This window comes from Tachysurus fulvidraco, chromosome 2 (assembly GCF_022655615.1).
Source record: "Tachysurus fulvidraco isolate hzauxx_2018 chromosome 2, HZAU_PFXX_2.0, whole genome shotgun sequence".
Taxonomy (NCBI): domain Eukaryota; kingdom Metazoa; phylum Chordata; class Actinopteri; order Siluriformes; family Bagridae; genus Tachysurus; species Tachysurus fulvidraco.
Window position 1 is genome coordinate 21,128,425 of NC_062519.1, and position 7,929 is coordinate 21,136,353.

At 38.5% G+C, this 7,929-nt stretch overlaps 1 long non-coding RNA gene across 3 annotated transcripts; it reads right to left on the reverse strand.

Annotated features, from left to right (window-relative positions):
• Nucleotides 1-568: 568 nt before the first annotated feature.
• On the reverse strand, nucleotides 569-3,896 carry LOC113651240. 3 transcript variants are annotated; one of them, XR_007139943.1, is made up of 4 exons: nucleotides 3,004-3,896; nucleotides 2,534-2,831; nucleotides 1,235-2,129; nucleotides 569-736 (listed from the first exon to the last, which is right to left on the reverse strand). It is a non-coding gene; the product is annotated as an uncharacterized LOC113651240 (long non-coding RNA). The 3 variants fall into 3 exon arrangements; XR_007139942.1 differs by having other exon boundaries at nucleotides 573-736; nucleotides 2,560-2,831; XR_003442622.2 differs by having other exon boundaries at nucleotides 574-736; nucleotides 2,560-2,831; nucleotides 3,788-3,863.
• Nucleotides 3,897-7,929: the final 4,033 nt, after the last annotated feature.

Consider the following 7,929-nt stretch of genomic DNA (forward strand, 5'->3'; position numbering starts at 1 on the left):
GAATATGAAATAATGTTGAATCTGTGGTGTGTCTTTATTGATATTAATTAAACATGAAATCATTCAAAACTTGAAAACCATCATTTTTAACCAGTAACAAAAAACTATATAAAAAAGTAGGTAATTACAGACAATAAATGTAGCCTATTTACTATTTTTTGTATAAGAATAAGTGATCCTTGACCCATACTCAGAATTTGTTCTCTGCGTTTAACCCATCCAAAGTGCACACACACAACAGTGCACACGCACACACACACACACACACACACACACACACACACACACACACACACACACACGGAGCAGTGGGCAGCCATTTATGCTGCGACATCCGGGGAGCAGTTGGGGGGTTCGGTGCCTTGCTCAAGAGCACCGAGTCTTGAACCCACAACCTTAGGGTTAAGAGTCAGACTCTCTAACCATTAGGCCATGACTTCCCCATAAATATTTATTATAAATAAATATAGTTTTATCCATGTATATATTGAATAGACATTACAGAAAAATTAAATTCAACCAAAAATTGTACCAAGAACATAGTTTTATTTAATGAAAAACATTTCACTAAATGAAAAAGAACATAAAATAAAACACTACTCTTGGGTCAAGATGCTGACAATGGGACGGCTCCTTGAGCTTCCCCTATCTGCTGCCAGGTTGAACCACTGTATTACATGCTTCGTAATTTCCCCATCGGTGGCGGTGCAGGAGACATGGTTCTTTCTCACAGCATCTGTAACACACAAGCAGATTTTCACTAAATGTCATGTAATTACATTGGTACTACCAGGTTGTTTTTTTAAAGGATAAACATAACCACTGCATTTAAAACAAAAGTGTACAGTCCAATCTGACATTCATAAGTAACTTTTGGCGCTCTAGCGGTTAATAAACAGAATCGTGTGCGTCTTGCAGTAGAACATTGTAGCCTGAGCTACTTCTCTGTTTATTTCTATAGCGAGTCATTCAGGTTAAGGATACTCTGCAGTGGTTGGCATCCCACGCTGTCTAAAATAGTCAGAATATATAATTAGAAGTGTTTATAGGTGTATTGTAGGTGATTCAGGATAAGACAAAAACACACTTTGGACGATAGATTCATGTACTTGTTCCTTACATAAATGTTTTAAGTTTTAAACAGAAAAATTACATAATGTACCTAGTGTAAGGGATAATTTTTTTTTTTTTCTTATATTTTTTTAGCCAGACAATATTTATTACATTCACTTACACAGTAGTAACTTCTCGGACTCCATCAGATATTTTTTTTCCCATTCATGCCCTTGCAATTGATCATCCTCCCAACATCGTCATGGACATGCGGGAAAGCAGGTTCCATGTGACACCTTTGGTGTCATGGCCCCCAATAGGGAGGACATCTAATATCTAATAAAAATCTGTTATTTATTATAGGCATAACAATATGACTTTCTGATTGGCTGGCAGACCATTCAAAAGATTTATAAAATGGCTGATTATATATATATATATATATATATATATATTATTTTTTTGCTTAAAAGGATAATAATAATAATAATAATAACAACAACAACATGTTTTATTCACACCCCAAGGTTAACATGCACTGTAAACAAAATGATCATAATTTTATTAAAGTGCCCCTATTATGGCTTTTTAATATTCCCTCTCATGCAGTGTGTAACATACGTAGCTGTTTGTGAATGTAAACGTTCTGCAAAATTGTAAATCCAAGATAAATAAAGTTATTGTCTCCCAAAAGAATGAATCGACTCTGAACAAAATTAAAATAGGAAATATTAAAATAGCATAATAGGGGCACTATAACAGTAAAACACTGTGAAAATGCTAGAATGTATTGTAAACTTACACCTTAATGAGATAGGATTATATTATATATTTCCCTTAATGGGAAAAACAACTTGCCACACTAAACTTTGTTTTATTATTTGCTGGATTTTTTTTTAATCCACTACTCAAAATTCTCCACTTCTTCCATTGATGTTAATGGAAACTTCCATGAGGCATTTCCATGTCTTGGCCTGCTGGGTTCAACTTGCTCGTCTAATAATTTACTTCAGACATGATTTGCTCTTGTTGTTGTTTTATTATTTCCAGCAAGCTCATTATGTGGACTTCTGCAGCTGTAAAAAAAAAAAAAAAGAAAGAAAGAAAAATGTTTGTAATATATAAATAAATTTCATTATGCATTGGTCAACTCATTAAGGCATAATTCACTTTGGGAAGATGGAAATTATATATTTATAGAAACCTAAAATAAATTAATTTAGGTTTTTATTCACATATAAACATTCATCATCGAACAAACAGAAGCTCAACTAAATTGATTAAGTGATTATCATTATACAGCATGACAAAATAAAACTTTCATTGAATAAAACTAGAATAAAATTCACATACATTTAGTTGACTAAAAAGAAAGAACCAAATAAAAACAGGATAAGGTTGACAAAATATGATCAAATCTAAAAAGTAAACAGAATACATACAAAAATAGCTAACAAAATAAACACTATTTGAGTCTTACAGTATATCCAATGAGGTATTGCTCACCAGAGCAGGCAATACTGTCTGATCCAAATCTTCCCCCTGCCAGGTAGGGCTGTAGACCCTGCTTGCAGAAGGGGTTTTGCTCTTCTGCTGGTCTCTGTGAACAGTGAGGCGGGGAAATGGGTGGAGGTGGAGCAGCTATGCCGCTACTTGGGGTAAAAGGTGGTGGTGAGATAACAGGAGCTGGTGGTTGTGTTAAGAGTTTGCTTGGACCCCTGGCTCTCTTTTTAGGAGCGCCTTCCTCTTCACTGTCATCAGAGTCTCCCAAGAAATTACTATAAAATGGGTTGGGAAAAAAACAACAAGGAGCAGTAAACATCTTACCTTTATCTGCAGATGCTCTTATTAATAATTACAGAAACATCTTCATTGGCCTAAGATCTTAAGTTGTAAATCAGTGTAATTGGTTGAAAATGGTTTCTCTGAGAAACCAGGAAACACACTGACCATTTAACTCCATTTCAGCTGGCTTCACCTGTGTGGTGGTTGTCAGGGTTATCATATAACACTAAGATGAACTAGGGAACTAAGATGAAATTAAGCAGAATTTAGTGCTCACTGGAAAACACATATGTATACTGTATGGACTGTATAGGAACATGAATCTTCGCAAGAACGCAGGACAAAACCGATTTAGGGTTTTGTCCTGCGTTCCTGCGAAGATTCATGTTCCTATACAGTTCCTATTCATGTTCCTATACAGACTATAGGGGGATCACACTCCTCAGCCTCCCCGGAAAAGTCTATGCCAGGGAACCTCGGATTCAGGAGGTGTCAGGGTGCAGGAGGGTATGGACCCAAAAATGCAGAACACATACGACTTCCACAAAAAATAGATTTAATAAGGGAATGTATATAATGTCAGGGAATAATCCAACACAGAAATAAATAGTCACAGAAAAAACAGGCCAAGCAAAATGTTCCAACAAGAGACTAAGAGAAGAATCCACAAACAAAATCAAGAAGAGCGAGTCCAGGAAAAATTCTTGAAGAAAACAAATGAATAATCCAACAAGGCCCTTAAGTCCACAGAAGGAAAAACAAAAAATAAATCCCACCAAAATGTCAGAAAAATAGGACTGATCCACAAACGAAATAAGCAAAAATACAAAAAAGGGTCTCTGGCCGACAAAGGCAAAATTGAGTAACCCAAAAAATAACAAAAGGGAAAATCCACGGTTTGACACACACCCGGCTGCAATCCAACACGGGAAATGAAAGTGAAACTTACAGGCCGGAAAGGCATACACGATCGGTAACGCGATGAGACAATCTGGCAAGGAGTGTTTGCAGACCGCGTGCTTATATAGTGGATTATAAAATAATGTAACCCGGAAGTGCCACAGCCAAGATGGCTGCCGCCCGGAAGTGGGCGTATAACATCCGACAGGGTAGGAAAATATGACAGGAGGAACAATGCGGGTTTCGTCCTGGTGGTGGAACACTGGACCATCTCTATACCCTCGCCAGGTTGCTGGAGGGTTAATGGGAGTTTGCCCAACCAGTTCACATGTGTTTTGTGGATCTGGAGAAGGCTTTCATCTGTGTCCCTCGTGGTGACCTGTGGGGGGTGCTCTGGGAGTATGGGGCCACAAGGCGAAGCTCTCTATTTACCGGTCGATCTACGTTCCTACCCTCACCTATGGTCATGAGCTTTGGGTCATGACCGAAAGGACGAGATCCCGGATACAGGCGGCCGAAATGAGTTTCCTCCGCAGGGTGGCTGGGCGCTCCCTTAGAGATAGGGTGAGGAGCTCAGTCACTCGGAAGGAGCTCAGAGTAGAGCCGCTGCTCCTCCACATCGAGAGGAGTCAGCTGAGGTGGCTCGGGCATCTGTTTCGGATGCCTCCTGGACGCCTCCCTGGGGAGGTGTTCCGGGCATGTCCAACTGAGAGGAGGCCCCGGGGAAGACCTAGAACATGCTGGAGGGACAATGTCTCTCGGCTGGCCTGGGAACGCCTCGGTATTCCCCCGGAAGAGCTGGAGGAAGTGTCTGGGGAGAGGGAAGTCTGGGCATCCCTGCTTAGACTGCTGCCCCTGCGACCTGGCCCTGGATAAGCGGTAGAAGAAGAAGAAGAAGAAGAAGAAGAAGAAGAAGAAGAAGAAGAAGAAGAAAAATTATTAGTGAATGAGACTTTCAGTGAAATGTGAGATTTGTTTGTACTTTCAGAACAGTGTTAAGTGCTGTAATGTTTAAATGTGGAGTTTCAAACAAAATTGAGGAATCTAGGGGTAATATTTGATGCCAATTTAACGTTTGAGCCACATATCCAAAATACGGTTAAAACTTCGTTCTTACATCTCAGAAATATTGCCAGATTGCGTCCAATGCTGTCATTTTCTGTTGCCTTAGAGACTGATCAACTCTTTTGTGTTTTCCCGTATTGATTACTGCAATGCCTTGTTGGCTGGGGTGTTTAAAGCTACCTTAAACAAATTACAGGTAGCGCAAAATATGGCGGTGAGAATACTTACTAGAACAAAGTTAAAAGATCACATTACTCCCGTTTTGGAGTCCTTGCACTGGCTCCCTGTTAGGTTTAGGGTTGATTTTAATATTCTGATGCTTACGTACAAGGCCTTACATTGGTTAGCGCCTCAATATTTGGCTGATCTTTTAATTCCTTATATTCCATCTCGCGACCTTCGTTCTTCTGAAACTGGTCTTTTAACTGTTCCTTTAACTTGTTTAAAATCGATGGGAGATAGGGCCTTCTCTTCACTAGCTCCAAAACTGTGGAATTCATTACCAACCGATATAAGGCAAGCAACATCTCTTTTCACTTTTAAATCTCAGCTCAAAACATATTTTTTTAGGGTAGCTTTTAATTTGACTACTTGTAATTTTATAACGCTTATTTTATAGTCTATTTTTGTTGCTTTAATTTTAATCTTTATATTATGTTTGTATTTTTGTTGTCTTTATTCTGCTTTTGTAAAGCGCTTTGAGATGTTCTTTTAAAGGCGCTATAGAAAATAAAGGTTATTATTATTATTATTATTATTATTATTATTATTATTATTATTATTATTATTATTATTATGTGGACCTGTGTCAGTATTTGACTAAATAACTGGCAAAATCAAATTTGAAACAGTATTTAATCTTACTTTACTCAGTTGTCCAGAAAATATGTAACTCCAAAGAGTGGTGGCACTTGAACGAACTGTACGCTGCAATATAACACACACACACACACACACACAGACACACACTACCATGATTTAATATAATATTAATTAATTTTCTGAAACAAAATTACATGGGGTGCTAGAACTGTCAAAATGTAAACAAAAATGGACTATAACTAAGAGAAATTCAGTGAAAACACTAGGTAACGTTCGGCCTTTAACATGATCATTTCTCACCTGACATTTTACTCGAAGCAAGAGAAAATCTGCACTCAGGGTTTGATAAAAATCCGGACAGCTAACGTTAATAAAATCATCTCACCCCCCAAAGAGAAAGATAGCTTCTGTTTTGCTCTGACAGACTGAGATGTGTTTAAAGCTGCAGCCACTCTGGAGGACTTTCGTCAGTGTACAGCGTACAGGACTATGCTGAGTATGTGACCGGGTACAGTACATCAGCACTTGTGTCGATAACATCAGGAAGTTTCCAAACCAGATGACAAGGCAGCCTACAGGAGGGAGGTGGCCATTCTGGTGTCATGGTGCAGAGACAACAACCTCACCCTCAACACAGACAAAATGAAGGAAAGATAGTGGACATGAGAAAGGAGAGGAGAACGCATCAGCCACTGTTCATCCGTGAGCTTGAAGTGGAGAGTGTCAGCAACTTTAAATACCTGGGTGTCCACATCAGTGAGGACCTCACTTGGACACCTCATGTCAAGCAGCTGGTTAAGAAGGCCCAACAGCAGCTGTATTTTCTGAGGAGGCTGAGGAAGTGTGGCATGTCGCCTAAGATCCTCAGCAACTTCTACAGCTGCGTCATCAAGAGTGTCCTGACCAACTGCATCACTGTGTGGTACGGCAGTACTACTGTCATGGAACGCAAACACATGCAGAGAGTGGTGATGACTGTACAGAAGATCATCAGGAGTCCACTGCCCTCTCTGCAGAGGTGAGCTGCTTCCATCCTCAAAGACCCCTCCCACCCACAGCACGGACTGTTCACACTTCTACCCTCAGGACGTGGGTACTGTACAGAAGTGTGAAATGCAGGACCTCAAGACTGAAGAACTCTTTCTTCCCCTCTGCCATCAGACTCCTAAACAGCTGACAGAAGTTTGCAACCATAACTTTTTAACTGTTTACATGGACATAACCGTTTACATTGAATTACATTTTTGCACATTCATTTTTTCAGAACTACACTACCTCACCGAGAACTGCACTACCTCACTTTATTGCCTTATTCAGAACTGCACTACCTCACTTTTTATTGGCTTTATTAAGAACTGCACCTCACCTTTATTGCCTTTATTGCTCTTATTTTTTGCTCTTTTTTTATTCTATTTTATTTTACTTTATTTTATGACATTTCGTGTCGATGGAAAACTAAGAATTTCATTGTGCAGTTAAACATGCTGTCTGTGCATATGAAAATAAACACTTTGAATCTTGAATCTTGAATATTTTTACTCAAAGTTATTAGTAATTACAAAATACATTTAACTCAAATCTACGCTAATGACAATTTGCTAGCTTGGTTCCACAATCATTTCAGAAATAAAAACATTAGTATGTTGAATGTTATGAACATTATTGTTACAGGCTAAGTAATGTTAACTATAGAAATAAAGCAGATTTTAATTATTCTTACCATGTTCCGTCCTCGCTGACCTGCAGCTGACGTCTTGCGTCGGGTGGGGGGACAACTTCACGCTGTTCTTTTACCAGGTATGGAGAATGATTCAGTGATGGCGACAGAATGATTCACAGGTGGAGAATGATTCAGTGATGGCCACAGAATGATTCACAGGTGGAGAATGATTCAGTGATGGCCACAGAATGATTCACAGGTATTGATAAAATCGATAAGATTTGCTGCATATTAATCAAGTTAAACAGAGATTACAGTCCAACATGTACAATTACATGTACAATATTCTAGTACTGTATGTGTTCAGACAGCCTTAAGATTAGATTACATTAGATTCAACTTTATTTATTATTACACATGTACAAGTACAAGGCAACAGAATGCAGTTTAGATCTAACCAGAGTGCAATAGCAGCAAGTGCAGGATATACAGTTTTAAAAGATTTAAATGAGTTAAATAAAGTGGTAATATAGAAGTAATTTACAGATGTGTGTGTACTATGAACATAATATAAAGATGGCTATAATTATAACTGAAATTTACAGAAGGATGAAACAAAATATATGGCTATTACTATAAACAGT